This window comes from Onychostruthus taczanowskii, unplaced genomic scaffold (assembly GCF_017590055.1).
Source record: "Onychostruthus taczanowskii isolate IOZ18803 unplaced genomic scaffold, ASM1759005v1 scaffold45, whole genome shotgun sequence".
Taxonomy (NCBI): Eukaryota; Metazoa; Chordata; class Aves; order Passeriformes; family Passeridae; genus Onychostruthus; species Onychostruthus taczanowskii.
The window spans coordinates 6,974,243-6,994,971 of NW_024502014.1; the positions used below are offsets into that span (position 1 = coordinate 6,974,243).

Here is a 20,729-nt window from a genome sequence, read left to right on the forward strand (position 1 = left end):
AGCCCATCTGGTAATGGAAGAAGCTAACACTTCTAACCAAATTATCAACTTGAAACCCAGCCACTTCAGAAGCACTGTAATTAGCAGTTCCCTTAGCCAGTGACATGACCCTGAATGTGCACATGTGCCACTGTGTGCAGAGAGTACAGGGGCTTTTCCCTCTTTTTGTCTGCCTAAAAGACTTCCAGGAGGACAGAAGGGGTAGCTGGAGCTCTCATGTGAAGATAGGTGTAATACATACAAAAATTAAACTAAAGGCCACAGCTTTGTTCAACTGACCCGGCAATTTCTGAGGAAAAACGGTTTATAGCTGAGGCCCACCTTCCTTGAACTATCCCTCTGTCTGGAACAGGGCAGTGACAAGCTTTAATTTGGGCAGCAGTCGCTCATCCATCAGCTTAAGAGTCAGTGGGGCTGCCTCCAGGAGCAGCAGTCAGATGTGGCCAGCAAGAAGAGCCACCTGTCCTGTGAGCCTGTCACCTGCCCAGCCCTGCTCTGTGCCTGGGAGCTGCCAGCCAACACAAACACCACGTGGAGCCTGCTTGAAAGGCACATTTTGCATTGCTCCATGGTAATAGTGAGTATATTTTGTAGCAGGAGTCAATTTAAAAAATAAAAATAAAAAATTAATGAAAAGGTGTGTTTTATTGGATTCCTCAGCCATCTATTCAAAACCAGTTTATTTTAAATGGCCCTGGAATGGAAGGCAACTAGAAGTTTATTGCAAAAATGCAAAGTAACTTTCCTGTAGGTCCTGTAGGAAACAATATTTCTCTTTAGATTATAGCTGTATATTCGGTGTTTCATTTTCCAGTGCCTGTTGGAGTAATAAGAGAATAGAAAATAAAAATTTTTACTTATCCCCTTTCCAATTCCCAGTTTATTTTTAGGTGTTGGAACCTTTTGCTTCTCTAATACTTGTTAAAAGGGAAAGAAACGCAGCATGCTCTAAGATGAGGCTCAATCAGGTAATGAAAGTGTGTACTGCATTACTTACAGCAGCAACACAGTAAACTCAATGACCTTTTCATATTTTTTTTCCCCAAAGCTTTTGTTCATCTGCCTGAAGACTTCGTTTTTCTGTTCTGAACAGTTTTAGTATCTTTTTTGTCTCCACACCTCCATTCCTATTCTACAAGTACCAAATTATAAAACTCCCACAGTCTGGCTCAGGAGGTTATCACAGCTCATTTCTGGTATTCATTTTGGACCACTTTTGTTTCCAAACTTGTAGTATTTCCTGAGCAGTTGTTCTTCATGCTGAGAACTGCCACATTTGATGTTTTTCTGTCCCATCATCTCCTCACTGCTGCTTTCATTTTAACAAATTCTCTGGTGTGAGTTCTTTTAATCTCCCCTCCTGAGCTAAATTTAGTCAGTCTTAGATCAGACTTAAATATTGTAATATTGCATACAAGTGTTGGAACATTAAAACTGTACTAATGTAATGCAGTCATATACCATATACAGTTGAATGGTTCTGCACCAGGAAAGTGGATTAGGGAAGTTGAAGGCTGTTTTTTTTTCCTTGCTATGACCTGGAAGGAGCTGGAGACATGGCTGGGCTTTGCCTTGGAGTCACACTCCATAACTCAGCACTGAGACACTTTGTGTGTCCATTCCCTTGGCATGTTTTGCTGCCCGGTCTCAGAGCAAGCCATCTGTTATGCTCTCAGTATATTTCATAGTCACTGTTATTCAAATATGCTGAAAGCTGCTTAAGGAAGAGATTTTTTTTCACACTCTTAAGTCTGACTGTGTGGAATGAGTGATGTCTAGCTTTGCTCTTCAAGACTGAATGGTTTAATAATGGAATTAGGCCAGGCACATCCAAACCCAGAGTGCTTCGATGTCATTCCTGCCTGCCTGAACAGCCACTGTGATTCTTTCCAGCTTGTCATGATAAACCAGAATAAGAAGACAGTATTCATCTTCTGAAAAATGAATTTGACAGGCGCTTTTGCTACTAAATTAACACTGGGAGTTTTGTCAGCAGTACCCTGGCTGGCTCTTGGTGCTGGCAAGTGAGTAACCTCACCTCTTGGCTTATTTGCAGGAACTGCTGGCACTTAGGTGAGCCATTTTCTTTTCTTCTACTTTAGAAGAATGCTCCAAAGGCACTCCTTTTGGTTTTTTTTTTTTTTTTTTTTTTTTTTTTTTAAAGCTTGGTTTGGTAATTGTGCTTCAAAGGCAAGGATGTGATGAAACTGACAGAGTGATGAAACTGTTGGTAAACAATTTAGGCCATGGTTGCCACTGGTTGTGGAACCATGTTTTACCCTTTATGGGCAGTGACTGAGTTGAAGTGAAGGTGAAACTTTATTTTAGAGTTGAGAAAGCTGCAGTGAGTCATGGTTACTGTTCTTGGCTTTCCTGGCCTGCCCTGCAGCAGGACGGGCAGGCAGGGCATGTGTGTTGCTAGGGAAGGAGGGCAGTGGGGTTGCTGGGGCTCACACCATCCCCAAAGCCCTTGCTCCCTCTCTCCATGCAGGACAAGGTGGTTTCACAGCTTGCTCAGGGACAGGTATGTCCCTTTTGTCCCACAAAGGTGCTCTGTGTGAGCCAAGTGAACGGCCCAGGCTAAGCATAACAAACCCTGTAGCTCCTCAAGAGGTGACCAGATGGTACAGTTCATTTGTCCAGCTTAGATATTGTTGCATCTCTTCTGCATTCTTGAAAAGTACAGAAGTATTTTGCTTCACTCATTTTTATTGGTAACAAGAAAGAAACAAGCATGTGATTTAATGCACTGTCTCCCTCGCTGTTCCTCCCGAGTGGCACAGCTGCTTTGTTTTCAGAACTCCTTTCTTTGGTATTGCTTTTAACTGAGCAGATTTCATTTCATGGAGGAGGCAGGTGCTCATTGTGTTAATATCTTTATAGTTTTCTTCACTGTGTGAAAACTGCTGTAATGGAAGCCAGCCTGGCAGAAAGGTCACCTCCTTTTAATTATTTGGTATCTCAGTTTTGGAGACAAATTTCAGGAGAAAACTCCCAGGAATGAGCATTTCCTCCAAGGAAAAAGGGTTTCAATAACTCCCTTTTCTTCTGCCAATGAGAGAAATTTATACCAGAGGGTGAAAGTGGAAAAAAAGAGCTGCTTATTAGCGGGGGGGGGGGGGAAGGGGGGGAAAGTGGGGGAGGGAGCGGATGGCACAAGGCACAGAAAAGGATTGAAGAAATGCTGGGTATGCAAAAACCACACACACACCAAAAAAAAAAAACCCAACTAAAAAACCACAAAAAAAACCCAAACAAAACTTTGCAGTTACTTAACAAACTATTTTGGAGCTCCTGAAAGTGAACTTTGCAGACTGTTTTGGTGCATCCCCCAAAGCTTTCTTGAACCCTTGCAATATTCGTTCTGTTTCAGATGTAGCAGGTTTCCATAATAAGGGCTAGTTTAACTTTCTCTATGGCGGTTAGTCTGTGCAACGTATAATTAATGGAGAAAAAGCAATATATCATTTGTTTATGCAGATGGACCACACTATTTTAAAGAGTCTAGTAAAACTTGATGGTTTACCACTTAGAAACGTTCTTAAATGTTCAGAGTCCATGGCATTTCCCCAGAGTGATTTATAATAGAGCAAGAAATGGAAAGCTTAAGAAAAAGGAGGAGGGTTTGGATGGGAACACTTAAAATTTCTTGGCAGATGTTTACTGCTAGGGAAGCTTAGGGGTTTTTTTTCTCTTTCCTTCCAGGAGTGAGAGATTTCAAGGAGGAAATGGCAGATCTGGGTTCCTGAGAGTGTTTTCTGAAGGCAAGCTCAGGGAGCAGCCTCATTTACATCACAGACCACATCCCTGCGAAAATGTGGCCTGGGCTTCTCACCTGGAGGCTGCCTGGGGCTCCTGGGAAGGAGCTGAGCAGGGTGGCTGGCACTGCTGCCAGCCTGGGGATCCCTGCACTGCCCACAGTTCATAGAGGAGCAGTAAGAATCAGCCTTTTTCTCCTTGGAGTCACAGAGGTGCAATTTAAATTACTGTTCCTGAAACCCAGGGGTAAAGACCTGCATAAGATTTAAACTGTTCTGGCATTGCATGAGCAGTGCTATTTTGCCCTTATCAGATACACTTCAGGGTTGTGAAGTGTTTGAAATTCTCACAAATGGTAGATGCAGAGGGTCATGCTATTTATTACAACAGCCTTTTTCTCCTTGGAGAAAATGGAGTCACAGAGGTGCAACTAGAAATTTAAATTACTGTTCCTGAAACCCAGGGGTAAAGACCTGCATAAGATTTAAACTGTTCTGGCATTGCATGAGCAGTGCTATTTTGCCCTTATCAGATACACTTCAGGGTTGTGAAGTGTTTGAAATTCTCGCAAATGGTAGATGCAGAGGGTCATGCTATTTATTACATTGAAAAAACAAATGAATTTACAGCACTGTAGGGGAATAATCATCATTTAAATTTCAGATAACAGTTCTTACTTTTACATTCTTCTGAGCTTCCCAAAAATGTGGCTGACTGCTTCCAGTAGGCAGTTTTAGTGAAGCTTTGCAGGGTTAAGACCATATCCCATGTTAGATCTGCAGAGCACAGCTTGCACAGAGGAATCCACAGAAGAGCTGGAGGCTCCAGAGAGATGCTGGTATGCTTACTTTTTCCTTTCTTTGTAATTCTTTCAACTCCCCTGCTTCGTGGGCTCTAGATTACTTTGTGCATGAAAATATAATTAGTTTAATTGTCAAATTTAATTACTAAGGTTTTAGTAATGGGTTGGAAATTCATTATTGATGTGTTCCATCGGTATGGCAATGGGTCTAGCTGGATATTAGCAGTGTATTTGTTGTGATACTTGTGTGTCTAATGGGCCACGCTGCCCAGGAGGTGTGTTTTGGGGAAACAGGAAAGCCAAAGCGTGGCAGGTGTCGTCATGGCTACCTGTCAGCCAAAAATAATTTTGGTGTTGACGTGTCTACGTGGTGATGTTGGTCTTCATTTTCTCTGAACTGCAGCTTTGGCCTGGATAGGCAGTGGAAATAAATGCCAAAAAATGCCAAACCCCAGAACTGTGACTCTGCAATGGGTTTTCAGGAAGGAAACAGGCAGTAGGTGTTTAGAACAGCACTGAAATGTCTGTAGGGAGCCATCGGTATCTAATGGGTTACTGAGACCTTAGGGGAGACAGAAATTTGTGTAGGCTTGCTCTGAAGTACTTTTTCTCTAAATATTTTGTTACTGCTGATGAATCCCCTCTCATTCCTCTCCTTTCCCCCTCTGGTGTGCTTGTCCTAAGAGGAACCACAACTCCTGGGTATGGTTGGAATTCTGGTGGGGAGTGGCACAGTTTAACTCAGGGAGGAACTGTATCCCTGCTGCCAAGAGCATGGCAACAAGCTGGATCTCTCATCAAAACTGGGTAAAGCCCATAAGGAAAAATGTACATAAAATTAATTGAGCTTTGCATACTTGGGGAATAGTCTTTGGAACCAGAAAAATTTTGAGACCTTTCCTCTCAGTGGTAATTGCTAAATCCATATGGATCATCCTAGGCATGAATTTGTTGAAATTATAAGTATCATGCACAACTGGCTTCTAAAATAATATGGGATGCTTCTAAGAGAGAAGTGGATGAAATGCTTTTTGTTGGGAATGTATTCACATGGTGCTGAGAGGTTACAAACACAATGTCCCAGTCCTGCTCCACACTGGACACTTGCTTGGAAGGGCTGTGGTCTCCTGTTGCTGCAGGGTGAGTGGTGTTGCTTTTCCATGAGACCCTCAGGCAGTGATACAAGTTGCTCTCTATGAAGTTTGCTTGTGTCCAGGCATAGTAGTTCTTGTTCAAAGCTGAATGGGAGAGGGGTCCAGGAGTTTTGAAGAATTGTCATTTGGCTTTGTTATTTTGAAGGAGAGAATGTCCTGGAAGGTCAGTTTTGATTAATGTTACCTACCAAGGAAGAGGCAGTGAGGAATAATGTACAATCCTGCTTTTGTCTTCGGAAGATACTTCAGGAAAGGAAAAAAAATAAAACATTGTCCTTTTTACTAATCTGGAAAGTTACCTGAGTGACAGTGAAATGCATATTTCAATTGGTACCAAGATTTCAAATATCCAAAGCCCAGAATTCTGGTTTTGTGTCAGTAAATAAAAATTACAGTATATATGATAAAAATATTCAGAATATGCAATTCATTACATCAACATTCAAATATGTCAAGCAGAGATGATGAGAGCAATGCACTGAACACAAACACAGAGAAAGGAAAGCCTTTATTTTTCCTTTGTTCATTGACATTTTAACACTGATCTTGGTGTGGTGCTGGCCACTCCCAAATTGGTTTTGTCTTTGTCCATTAGTAATCTGCTCTCTCAATCTTCCCAGGCAGGGGGTCAGCAGGAGGAAGCATCCCTGCCTCCCTGGGAATGTCTGCAGAGGAAAGCAGGAGGGAGAGGCTGTGGAGGGCTCCAGGTCTCACCTCTGTCACTGCAGCACACACAGAACTGCATTTTGAGTTCCCAGGGAGGTATCTGGGCGGTCACTGCCCTTCTTTCCTCATCACCTTTTGAGCTGGAAGGTGCTTGGAAGGATAAAGTCAGCCCAGTTCTCTTTCCTCTGGTGCCTCTTTGGTTTTTGCTGCTGTCTCCCAGCTCTGAAGGAAAGCATCTTCCTTGATGTGTTAGTCCTTCTTATTAAAGAATTTTTTCCTGATTTTTGAAAGGACAAGGAGATGCAAACCAGGTCTCAGCATTTTGGGAACTGGGATACATCCTGTTTCTTCCCCTTACTGCTGAACTGCAGTCTGCTTTGGGGTTGTGGGTCTGATTCTCTGTATGGTTGAATAAGATGTAAAAAAGCACGAGGTCTTGGTCTCTCCTCCTGGAGTAAAAGCTTATCCAAAGTAAACAACGAACTAATGCCATGGGTTTAGAGGATGGGTTTGGAATGCTCCCCAGGAAGTCTGCTCTGGTTGGCTGTTCCACCCCTAAGAAGGGTGGTTTTGGAAAGCTCTGTGTAGCTTTTTGCTCAGTCATTGTCTACATGATTAACTTAATTAGTTAAGAAATATCCAAGACATCAGAATGGCCTGGGCATGTTCCTGTGCCCGAGGAGCCAGTGTTTATCTCAAAACTCTGAGTGCTTGGGGAAAAAAATCCAGTTAATCTTACAGGCAGATTGACTTGGCAATCAGAAGGGACTTGGCAACAGAGATAAAGTGAAACATATATGGATGGGGGACCCCATTTAGCAGTATTTACCCTGGCAAAAATCCCTTTGGCTTTGCTGACAGTGCTGGTAGAGTCAAAAAGGCCGAGTCGCCAGGGAGCAGAAGGAATTCGGTGGGAAGCCTTCTTTTGTGCTCTGTGTAATTCTGAATCGGGAGAGTTGTGTTTTGGACTAAGTACCATTTGAAAGAATTTAGGCTTATAATTTAGCATTTCATCTGTTGCACCAATGTCACCTAGATTTTTAGATGAAACAAGTAAATTACTCTGTGCCTGATGTTTGCAGACCCACAGGTAGAAAGGCATTGTATTTTTAAACCCCAGTTCACTGAGTGACATAGTTTGAGAATAGAAGATTAGAAGATAGGGAAGGAGCCAGCTGATAAGACAGAAAATAAGACAAATGGTGTAACAGGTCAGAAGATTTGACTGAAATGAGTCAGAATAGAGTTATATATATACACTATAAAATTATATATATGTTTATATCTGTCACACAAGCTTAAAATGGGATTGATTTTTGTCCCTCAACTTTTTGGTTTTGTAATCTCATTAATAAAACCCTAAAAATTAGTGTTCAAAATATGAGGCTGATAGTTAAGGAGTCTGTCCAGAATCTATTAAAACATAGTAGAAATGTAGCATTGAATTGATACTCCAGTACCTGAAAAAAAACTAAAACAGAAGTCCCCACTATGATTCCCATTGAAGAATTTACTGTGTAAGTTCAAAATTGATATTCCAAACTGGAAATAAAATGTCAAAACCCCCAAAAATGACAAAACCCCCATCCCTGTTGTAGGGGCTGGAAATAGCCTCATTGTGTTCAGTAAGCTGTGCTGTCTGCTTGGCACTGCAATGAACCAAGTCATTTATTGTGGGACCTCAGTATGGGCTTGCATAAACTCACTTACTGTAGAAAACTGTTACTTGCATATTTACCAATGCACAGCTCAGAAAACAGACCCTAATGGAGTTAAAACCATGTTGAAAACAGTTTATATTTTGTATTAGGAAATTATTGCATGTCTGCTCAGGTTGTAGAATTCTAGAAATGTTTTTTTTTTTTCTGTGATAATAATCACACACACAAGTTAATAGTGATCTGAGTGCCTCAAGCTCCTGCCTGAATGCCTTCAGGAATCTGAAAACACAAACATGTAGACACTGTGATAAGGTTTTTCATACATATTCAGTTTCTTTCATTTTAGTTTTTTTTATTTGCTATCAGCTGTATTAGTGGGTGGATGAGATTCCCTTTCCTAAAGAAATCAGGTGTGCAGGCACATGAAAGAGGTGGGTGAATTGCTCAGCTTTGCTTTGTTGTTCCCAGATGCCTTTTTTAATTGCCAGCCTCACAGATTGACTTTGGGACCTGAAATTCTAGATAAATCTTTGTTCATAATAGCTTTCCTGCAGGCCAAATGATGCTTTCATTTACACCTGTGCGTCTGCTGCCAGCTGGCAGCCGGGGCAGAGCGAGCTGGAACAGGCTGTTTATGGACAGGGCGTGTTTGCTAATGAATCAGTGAGAAGCAAGAACCTCAGAGCACAGCCACAGCACTCAGGGCTTCAGCTGTTCCTGCCTTTCTCCTCTTCTCCTCCTGGTCTTACACCTGGGGGTCCTGTGCAGATGGTGGCCCTAAAACCACGAGTGGGGACAGGAGGACCAAGCGTGAAGCTGGGAGATGTGTGAGGAGGAGAGGGCTGGGGTTCATGTCCCCCTGGTCATTCCTTGCTGCCCTCCCCTTCATGCCTGAATTCATTGGAGCAACAAGTGAGCGCATTGTGTGGAGTGTGAGAGATCCCAAGGAAATATGCTGGCTGTGTCTGGCAGCTGCAGAGGACAGGGAGAAGTTGTGAGTGGTATTACCCTGCAGGCCGAGTTCTCACAATATATTTAGCAGAGTTGTGAGGAGTAGGCTGATGGATGGGTGGAGAATGGCAGCAGGTCCATCCCAGCTGCCACCCCCCTGAGCTGTTCTGGCCAGAGAAGGCAGCTCAGAGGGGGCTCCTGCTGTCCATGTACCCAGAAGGACCAAGAACAGGAAAGTTTTGCTCACTGATGCTGCTCTAGAGGTGAAGAAATTCAGTGTGAGCAAAACTCAAGCTGGCTATCAGATTCTAGGAATCTTGTGTGAAATTGCAGGGGGTGTTTCTGTGAGTTTCATGTTTGTCTTCATGCTGTATCGCCCTACCCCACATGCCTAGGAACAAGAAAAGTCACTTCAGTGGGCAAATCACTCTGTAGCCCACCTACCCTCTCATCTCTCCCATCCCATCACTGGATTTGTGCTGGTGCTTCAGAGGCTTGGGGGTGATAATACATCTCATACAGTGGCTGTAGAATGCATAATATGGAAATCCTCTTTCCACACTCATATTTCTCAGAAAATGGGTTTGTAAGATGACATGGCAGGACTGCTGATTGTAGGTGGGGTAAAGGGATGTGGTATTTCAGACAGAGCTTTGCCAGCGATGAAAGATGGTGACAAGAGTTTGTGATTGAGAAGAGCTGCACAATGGTGAGTGGAGGCAGCCCTGTGTGCTCTGTCTGTGCTGTGAGAGTGTATTTGTGTTCAAGCTGAATGCTTTAGAAATGTGTTCAGAGAGCATCAGCTGTGTTTGCATGCCAGGAACAATGATGAATCCTAAATTCAGTATGAAAATAATTCAGATAATCTCCAGTACCCATTTACTGCTGGTGAAGATTATGGTGCTTAGGAAAAAAGTCACTTTCAACAAGTCCAAAATATAAATGGTGCTAAGCTAATGGGATCAAATTCATTATATTGAGCTTAATTGCAACTTCATGGCTCCAGATTTATTCCAATGTAATTCTGTTAATACCAAAACTAGAATAATAAAGTGATGAGTCAGGTCTATTGTTTGTAAATCTCCACTAGAGATCATTAACTTGTATACAACTGCATTAAAATTTAAATGACATGCTGCTGTAATTTTTTCGCTTGGTTTGAGAAAATCTGCATATGTTGGAGCCTCTGGGTAATTTAAATTGAAGTAGTTGAGAAAATGTCATGTAACAATGATATGAGGAATGTAGTCAAATATTAATAGTCTTAAACAGCTCAGCACAATCTGTACTAATATAAGTAGGTGAGTCATCAGTTCTGTTACTCTGTCAATATGGTGAAACTTTAAAGAAGGCTGTGGTGTGGTGCAAAAGATGCTTTGAATCAATTTAATTGCTAACTAGGGTAAACAACTTTGGTGTAATACTAAACAGGCACACAGGAAACTATTGTGAGAGGTTCCAGCTGAGAAAGGGAGCTGTAAACAGTGGAAGTGTTGAATGAGGGTGTGTTATGTCAGTGTGGTAGTGTGGAGAAATTGTGGTGAGGCTCCAGCATGCTGGGCACAGCACAAGAAAAGATGACAGCACATATACATTGTGTCCCACACAATGAATATGGTCACACAAGATGCAACAAGATGCAAAAAGAGGCAAATGGGAGAAGGGCAGAGGGGGCAGTCAGGCAACCAGAGACCCGCTGGGTTCAGCACATAGAGCCAACATTTTGGTTCTTTGCAAGCTTCTCAGTCATTCTCTCCCCCTCTCATCCTTGATTAGCTAACCCAAAATAAAAAATGTGTTTAAGAACAGCTGTGAAAATGTACAAATTTGAATTTTAGGATATTTTAATCAGTATGATTAGGTTTCCCACCAAGAAATCTCCTCATCTGCTGTCATGCTATTAAGGCAGAAATGTGTAAATGAATTAAAGGAATTGGAAGAGGTTCACCAAAAATATCTTTTGACTTCCTGCCCCCACTTTCCTGAGCAATAAGGACATGTTCACAGCCATAAAGGCAGTTATAGGTGTGTACCTATGTGTGCTATTTTATATGCCCATTTATGAAGCACATCTCATGAAGAGATAAAATGCAGGGAATTCTTTCAGCATATTTCAGTCAGGATGTTGCTCGTAGTGTGCAGGTGCCTGTTGCAGTAGTTGTCTGCAGTGGTTGTCCTTGAATCCTGAACTTTCCTTCAACTTTTTCTGTTATTACCTTTTCTATAAATCTGTCCATAACCCCTGAACAACATTGTCTTTGAACTTCAGTGCATCTACTCAGTGAAATTCTCATCCAAGCTTTAATCTTCTCTCACCTTGATATATTTTAACTCCCTCTTTATGGGCTGGCACACAAGCTGAATTTAATGTTGATAAATGTATTTCTGAGACTAAAAGCTATAAAGTATACAGATTAATTGGAGCCAAATCTTCATTCTCGAATGGTAAATCTGGGGAAGGTTGATCAGGGAGGAGCCAAGGAGCCTGTGGTTGGAGCTTAGGCTGATCTCTGATGTCAAGCACATGGTTTTGTTTGTTGGTTTTAAAGAGTGTCTATTAATTTTTGGTGTCTTTGCTACTACAGAACATTTAAATCATCACTGAAGCAACTGTCCCAATTTACCTTCAGATTGTGTTCAAGGGCAAAGCTTGAAATGTGGAAGTATCTGAGGGGAGGAGAAGAGCAAACAAATCAAAGCCAGAAAGGAAATCTTTCCAGCCTGTCCTCCTTATTTACATTTTCCTAGTGCACATTGGGAATGAATTCATGTGTCCTCCCTCTTTCAGAAGGGAAGTGGCCACTGTTTTTGCTTATGCTTTTTGTCACCATGCAAATTTATCATGATATGGCAAAACAAGTTTATTACACAGTTTGCTGCATTTTTTTAAAAAGCCACTTGTTTGCTGTTAAAATTCCTTATTATCTGTTTTGCAGGTTCTGAATCAGATAGAGCAGTACAATTTAGTAATTAAACTGGTGTAGTAAAGAATTTTAAAATATGAGTTATACACTTGATCTTGGTGGTGGAAATTTGATTATTATGATGCATGTGTATGTTTAAATTAGCAGTTGTAATTCAGAAAAGAAGATTTTCAGGTGAGTTTCCACAATAAGGTGTGTATGTAGACTTGGCCTGGGCCAGACGTTGTACTCTGCCTGTTCTTCATATGAAATGTAGTGGGTCAGGGCCCTTTTTTGGGTGGATCATAAACCTACCTAGAGGGTAAGAACAACTAGAGACCACGAGGAGCTTCTCAGAGGGGTTGCTGCAGATATAGATGTGTATGACTATAAATACAGCTTTCCTACAAATGTACACAGACAAATTACTTTTCTAAGAACCACTTCTATAACCAATATGATAAATGTTTAGGCCTATGCTTAAACCTACTAAATTGAAATCTTTAGGAGAGAATTTTAAGCCTGTGTTGAATTGATTGAATTTAGGCTCTGGTGTTCCTGAGTCAGGATCAGTTGTCCTGAGTCTTGCATGGTTACCTCCCAGGAGGTTTCAAACTCTGAATTGCAAAAAACACATTGCATGGAGCTGTGTATTTGTGCTTAAAGGACAGATTCTTTATCTAACCCATAAAAAGAGGCCACTCGTTGCAGTAATAAGCAGAGGGGACTCAGTTTCTTTATGTAGAAAAGCTTATTTTTTATTCACATAACTTATTTTTATATAGTTTTTATAGACTCTGTGTTTAACTTTGATTGGCTAGTAGTTTTCTTGCCACTTAATTCATTGGTTAAAAGGTGTTTTGTGTGTACATGCTAAGACTTTTTGTTTTACTCAGATGTTTACATTTTACTTTAGTAGATTCTCATGGGACAGATCTTTTGTTATTACAGGTGTAAACGGTTCTCTTACTAGAATAGCTTGTTGTGTTAACTGCTTTCACTCTTATGATTTTTCACATGGGAAGTTGGTTTGCTGGTAATTTAGCACAGCAAGGCTTGATTTTATAAGGCCTTTCTTTTATAATATCTCTACTTGTATGCAACAGCCACTGGCTTCGGGGCTTGGTTTTGGTTGTTTTCATTCTGTTCTGCTTTTCAACCATTTTCCTCTCAAGAAAGCACAGCTGGAGAGCATTAACTGGAAACAAATGATGTTGCAGAATATCTGCTTGTTCACTGCTGCTTTTTCAGCTTAATTCTGCTAAATGCTGCTTGTTTCAAGTTTTGAACTGCCCTTAACTGCATTTAACACTTAAAAGATAAACCTGTAAACCAATTCTCCCTTCCCAGCCCAAGGTATGCAGAGAGGAGGCTGGGGGGAGGAGGGTTACCCTTGAGTCCTTCCCTCTGTTCAAGCTTTCTTGCCTTCCTTTCTCCCTTTAACGTATTAAATTTCAAGTGCTGAATTTTTGTGGGATGCGGGTGAGCTCAAATACAGGGCGGTGTTTGTGGTGTTTTATGTATTTCACCTTCCCCACCGGGCCTGCTAAAAGCAAGGGCGGGTGTGGACAGCACAAAGCTTTATTTGTGCCGGCAGACAGCTGCTGGAGACAGTGTCTCCTTATCAGCCGTGCCTGATAACACAGGATCTCCCATCTGCCACCCCTGAGCTTTGGAAGACACGTGCTAAAGCTGCCAGCTGCTGGGAAGGGGCTGCCGGTGGGAGGCAGGGGGGGTGGATAAACCTGTGACTTCGGGAAAAATGTCAGTGTTCTCCTGAAAATCACACCGTGCCCTTTGGGATTGCAGAATTCTTCAGAGAGGTGATTGCTCTGCATCGCCTGGACCGTGATTTAAATGTGATTTCTAAGGTGCTTCACTGCTTTAGGCTGCAGAGCTTGGACATCTGTGGGGAAAATAGATAAGTGTTATCCTTTGTCTGAGTTTCCATTGCTGTTAGGAGATTTATTAGCATTTTTTATGGCTGGTCATAGCCTGTGTTCTTTAATATATTATTTGCAATTTCCTTTCTCTAGATTGTGCCGTTTGAGGAACACAACTCAAATTTTCCATCAGTTGCATCAGGGAAGCCATAAATATGTCACAAGGGGTGTATTTATGTACCCTATTATGCCTTGGAAAGAATTTGGTCTGTACTGTGAAATTAAAACAATAATTAGTCTTTGACACAAAGGTTGGAAGGAAAACTCCTGGCTTACATATATTTTTGTGCTTATTGTGTGTGATAATTAAATGGTGGTTACAAATTTCTGCATATTCTAAATCACCCTAATGGAAGCACTTAGGCCACATTACCTCTTAGCAGGTGTCTTAATAATAGGAGGAGGGGTGAAAATTGAGGAAAAAGAATTTAACAAAAGCATGCTGCAGTCTGTACAGTGGGCACTCAGTGGGCACTCAGGTGCCCTGGTAGGGGACAGAGGATTGTCCTTCAGAGCAGGGAGAAAATCAGCTGTGTGCTGACCAGCCATGGAGAAACTTTCCCTTCCCACTTTCTGCATGTGGAAGTCCCAGCAGGCCCAGTGTAAGACTGATGCTTTGTGTCCATATTGTTGCACGTTCCATGGCAAGGGATCAGTCTTTGGGGTACACCATCCCTCTGAAGATCATGATGCTCACTGATCTTGGCGAAGTATGAGGTAAAAATGGAGCAATGTAAGGCAGTGCTGGGCAGAACTGGAGTGCTGCTGACTTAGAGAAATGAAGACTAGGGGGCAGGAAGGAGAACAGGGCAATATCCACAAAGTACAGAAAATAAAGAAAACCTTGTGCCCAGGTGTGTTGATTCAGCACAGCCTGGTTTTTGGTGGGCGGGGAGGCCCACAGAAGTGGTGAGAAGCTGCTAGAAGCTCCCACTATGTCTGACAGAGCCAATCTTTGATAGCTATGAAGATGGACATGCTGCTGGCCCAGTTAGAGAGGTTGGTAATACCTCTGTGATGACGTGGCTCACGGTGAGCCTGCCTGCCTGGCCACCCCTAGCCAGCCGTGCTGTGGGCACAAGGGCAGGGCTGGCAGCAGAGGCTCCTCCTTCCCAGTGCCCCTCATGAAGAGAGGCCTTAAACAGCACCAGCGCTGCGGAAACATGGCGAGCGACTCCCCGACACAGAGCTTAGACAAGATCGGCGCTGTGGGATCCTGCAAGGATCTTTGAACTGGTGGAACCTGTTGGCAATGGTACCTACAGGCAGCAGTCTTTCTTCTAGTCAGAGTGGAGGAAGTGAGGTCATGGGAGGGAAAACAACATGGCAGCACCAAGGTCGATGGAAAAAGGGCGAGGAGGTGCTCCAAGGGTCGGAGCGGAGATTCCTCTGCAGGCCGTGGTGAGGACCATGGTGAAACAAACTGTCCCCCTGTAATCCATGAGGTCCAATATGGGATGGAGAAATCCACTCTTAGCCCATGGGAAAAGTGATCACACCAGAGCAGGTGGATGCCAGAGAGAGCTGTGATCCAGTGGGAGACCTGAATGGAGAGAGAGGGCCCTGCTTCCAAACCAGAGCAGCCTGTCCTTAAAAGACTGAGCCCCATGGATGAGTGACCCACACCACAGCAGTTTTGAGAAGACCATTTATTTGCCTGTGGGGGGGACCCCACAGTGATGCCTCTTCCTGGTCTTAAAGAATTGAGAGCCAGACCCAGTTAAGGGATAAGGGGTTTTCACCTCAGTATTTTAATAAGGATCCTTAGGGTGCACCATTTTGCCTAGGTGGGATGCACCACAATGCACCCACACAACAGATCATGTATGCAATTTATAGACCTCACAAATTAGCATATCTAACAAGGATGGCCCAATGGGAGGCCTGGATGAATGGTGTGATATTCCCTCATCTGAGGATTTCTCACCTGGATGGGCAGAGTCTTAGTTTACAGGACGTCTTCTAGAGAGGACCTTGGTTTCCCAAGATAGTGTAGAGTTCTCCTATTTTCTCTTACTACAAGCCCTTTAGGATGTTTGGTTTCCTGGTCTAATAAAATACTAGGATTATGCTAAGTTATCAGACTTAAGGAATTACAAATATACATGCTAAGAATATTGAGGATACATAAAAGTTATACAAAAGGTATATAAAAAGGCAAAAAATCGTGGCATCAACAGCATGGCAGAAGAAAGACTTCTCTTTGTGAGCAAACAGAAGATCTTGAGTGATGAACTCACCCAAACCCCCATGCCCTGTCGTCCTGCACTGTCAGTGGAAAAGGGGCTGAGGAGGAAAGGTGTTTTAAATGCTTATTTTACTTCTCATTATCCTCCTCTGACTCTGTTAATAATAAATTTACCTTATACCTTTAAATTTGAACCTGTTTTGCCCTTTGAGTGTTTTTTTCCCAGTCCTTAACTCATGAGCCCTTCGTTAATTTTTTCCCCCTCTCCTCAGCTATAGCAAATGACTTTTGTAGGCGCCTGGCATTTGGCCAGTGTCAAACCATGACACTAGATAGGACATAAACAGTGGCATCAGGATATGAACAGTGGCATCCTGCTTTTCCCTCCTTTCCCTTCTTGTCCTCTCTGTGCACCAGGCATGCAGCACTTCTGCAAGACTTTACATTCCCTTTCTTGAGGCATTGTGCCTTCAGCTCCTTAATGAGCTAGCTCGTTCTTTTTGAGAAGAGCAAAATTAGGACTGGAGAGATGCCCATGCCACTTATTTAATGGTGTGCAATTGTATCTCTGTCTCCTAATACTGGGGGTTTTGTTTGGTTTGTTTTTTTTTTTTTTTTTTTTTTTTTTTTAAATGAGACTTTAAAAGTGCCTTTCAGCAGTTGGAAACATTAACATGGTTTGCTGAATGTAAGTGATTTTTTTTAGTAAGTTAAAGGTCAAAACTGTCAAAATATAAAATAGCTCGGTGTCTTAGGTATGTATATAAAATAACTTAAAAAAAAATTAGTTTCCTAAGTTCTGGTGACATCAGTTCTTCTGAAAACTTCCTTTGTCTTTCACCCAGCTTTAATTTTGCTGATGGTGGTTCTCCCTTCCAATCATCTCTGTTTTTATAACACGAGATAAAAATATGTTCTTCATAGATTAATGAAAGCCATGAACGTGAGGTGCTGTCAGAGCTTTACAAATTTATTTTAAAAAATTATATTGTCATTTGGCAAATAAGTGTTGTCTGCTATAAGAGCTGCTCTTTTGTGTGAGCCATATGTAACGTTGCAGTTAATAACATTTAGTGTTATCAGCTGCTCGATGACTTTATCTCCACTACAAAAGCCTGTTTGCAGAGAGGAGGCAGCCTTGCTGGAGTGCCAGATTGTTAAATAACTACAGGTTGCCAAAACTAAATGAACTTTTCAGCTGGTAATGATGTGCAAATTGCTCTCAAAAATGTATGTGCACTGGAGGAATGCTCACAAGCACAGGGTTGTGTCTGGTTACAAACATTTCTTTGCCTTTGTCCTTAACCCAGCAGTGACACCATTAGAATGACTGTATCTCTATGTACAATAACAGAGTTAATTTGTGTTATTAACAGCTGAATCGTTACTCAATAGCTATTTTAATTAATGTAATTAACCAAATATGTATTTAAGCTATTTTTAAGTTACTAGCTCCTATGTTAAATAGCCATTTAAGCTATATTGTGGCCCTCTTGGTGAAATGCAGCTCTGTGTAAGAAGAGTGACTGTGGTTGTGCTGCCAAAGTGTCCCCCTGGGTGTGACTGGTGTATGGAAGGGAAGGTTTGCAAAAGGGCCTTTTTTTAAACTACTGGTGCCAAAAGGGGAGACACAGGAATTAAACTCTGACAAGTCAATTAAGCAGTTTTTAAACTCATTTTTTCTTTTCTTGAGAAATACTTTTCTGTAATGTGGCAGAAATGAGGAGCTGCCTTTGGGTGAAGAGGTCTCAGAGTGAAGTTCAGATGAGGAGGTGGTTGGATACGGAGTGTTCAGGAAGGTGGCTGGGCTGGAGCTGATACCCAAAGGCTGCACTTTCTCTCCGGGTGCTGCTGCAGCCCAGAGGAAGCGCTGGGTTTCCTGTGCAGAGCTTGCTCCCTTGCCCTGGAGTGTCTCACCTTGGGGTTCCTAGCCTGGTTGGGAATTTAGTACAAAGAGCCATTCTTGTGAATCATGTTTTCTTTGCAATTTTGCATTCCAGCTCAACAATTCATTCCTTTTTTTTTTTTTTTTTTTACTCCTAATGGTGTGGACTTTACTGGAGTTCACATAACTTTGGAAAAATGGTTAGTTCAGGTTCTTCTGGGGGCCTTGAATGTTCCAGTTCCAATCCATCAGGGGTTGTTTTAAAAATACAACTCTTGGTACACCTAATGTGCATTAGAATTAGTGGGATGTTCTGACATACAGTTAATATCCCTAAATTTAAAAGTTTTTCAAAGATAAATATTTAAAGGTGTGAAAAAAAGGCTTTTTCTGTAGCCAAGTTAAAGCTAATGATGTGTTTTCAGAGTATTTATCTTCCCATCTCTTGCATTATTAGACTGTTCTCAGCAGTATTTCTATGATCTCAAAACAGCATTTTGGAAGTATGATTTGTACATTTGAATGTGCTGTGGAGTGTTTTGGGTGCACGGAGTCTGTGTGTGTGTTTCACCTGGCATGGCAAATCCTCAGCTTGAACCAGTCCTTTCCCCTCTGGAAGGACTGAGTTACTCGTGGTACTTTTATTCCTGCTTTGTGAAATACATAGTGAGAATGTGAGATGTGGTGAAAGGGGAGTGCCAGCATTAAGGTACACACCAAGTGGTTAATAATAGTTCTGTCAAGTTGGGCTGCCTGAGAATTGTCAGTCTTTAATTTTAGAGTTCTATCTTTGTTCCATAAACTGTTTCAAAACCAAGATTATTTCTTTTTCTGAATTTAATTTTCATTCATTTAGGACTATGCACAGCTACATACACTTTTAACTTAAAATGTTATTATTACAATTTTTTCTCAAGTTCTTACAGCCAGCACCCCAGAAAACATAATTTTTATTTAGTGTTGTAGGACTAACCTGTTCTGAATGTGTTGTAGGTTTGAACTGCTGTCGGGTAGAATAAAAAGAATATAGTTCAATTTTCAAGTTGCAAAAACACATTTAGTATGTGCAATTTAGCAGCTGTTGCAAACACTCGAGGGCATTTTCTTCAGCATTTGAAAATTCCCTGTAGAAGTGAGACAGGAGTCATTCATTCAGCATTTCAAGCTTGAAAAATAATTTAACCTTTCCTTAAATTGTGTTTTGAAGTTTGGGATTAACACTGTGCCTGGCTGCACAGATGGTTACATTTTACATATTCCTTTGTCTAGGAAAAAAAAAGAGACCACATGGTCAGTTAATGGCTTTAAACACTCCTAGTCCTCATTTTATATCTTCCTAATGGGACCTCAGAGATTGTGGGAAGATACTCGGAAAGTTGTTGTTTATGGTGTAAGGCTTGTAAGATGTGTTGTATTCCGTGTCCCAGAACTCATGAGCTATTTTTGCTCCTGCTTATTAATCCTGCTTAATGAATTTCACAGCTTCATCCCTTAAGATTTAACATCCATAGTTCTGCTGTGGAAAAAATTAAAACTAAAATCACCTATGCAGGGAAAATGTTGCTTTATTAATGGAACGTGAGGGCTCTTATTTTGTAATTTTTAATAGGTAAAATTATCAGTGAGGTGAATTGTCAAGAAGTAGACTCCATATCAAGTCACTGAAGTGGTTATAAGCTAAAAAAGCTTTTTAGTCTTTCAGAATGCTTTCTAAGCTTTTTTGCAGCCACTTTGGGGAAATATCATAGTGAACTGTGGACAACACAAATCAAATGTGATGTTGGGATAAATGATGGAAAATCCATTAAGTCGATGGTGTGTCACCAGAGCAGACAATTCTAGCGTATAAATCCAGTTCTTAACTGGATATTTTGTGCTTTGTAATGATTTTTTCCAAGTAGTTTTAAAAGTATCAGCTAACAGATTGATGGATTAACACAGAATTACAGAATAAAGTCATGGAATGGTCCCTAAAAGGGACCTTAAAGTTCATCAGGTTCCACCCCCCTGCCATGAGGGGATGCCTTCCACTAGGCAGTGTGTGTAAATCTGCACATGGCTCATACAACAGATGTTGATAAAACCACTGAGGGCTGTACAGTGTTGAGCACTTGTAAGAAATCTGTCAAGTTTATAAAACGTTATCATTACAATATAGGCACAATACTTTTTTTCCCCCTCCATTTGAAAGTGCTAGTAAGGTTTTTAAGGCTACTACTCTTTTATCATGTAAAGAAGAAAAGTTTCCTTTAATCTTTTAAGTTCTTACCCTTTTAAGCCAGCATGTGCAACAAAATCCATCTGGTTGGAATTCTTAAAGATAGCAGTAACTGGTACAAGACTTCACAGCTTTATTCCAGCTCCTGTGGCAACAGGATTTCCATTGCCAGCACTGCAGTCACAGAGATGATTCTTGCTACTATGAGGTGGAAATTTCATGATGTTCCTGCAAGTCTGTGCTAGCTTTGCAGGCCAGGATGGGTATAGGGGTGTGATGGTTTGAGATGCTGGGGATCAGAGTTTGGGTCTCCAGTCTTAAGTGCTATCAATGAGGCATTTCTAGCAGATACTTAATTCAATTTGATTAAATTAAATTTAAGACATCTGAAGATGTTGTTTATATACTTTGGGGGTGTTTGTGTGCATACATATGGGAACACTCACTCTGCCTTCCAGTCAGCCAAATCCTCCTCCACTAATTTATTCACAGATGAAAAGGTTGTGTTTCTTCTAGATTTTGGAGGGTGTTTTGTTTAGTTTTTTCTTCCAAAGGAGTTCCTAGAAAGAAAGACTAAGAGAGTGTTGCAGGAAAAGCAC

General features: G+C 41.5%; 1 protein-coding gene across 1 annotated transcript in view; it reads left to right on the plus strand.

The window, feature by feature from the left end:
* The window catches only part of SPSB4 (splA/ryanodine receptor domain and SOCS box containing 4), an 82,459-nt gene that overhangs the window by 59,934 nt on the left and 1,796 nt on the right, over positions 1 to 20,729 (plus strand). The window lies entirely within an intron of this gene.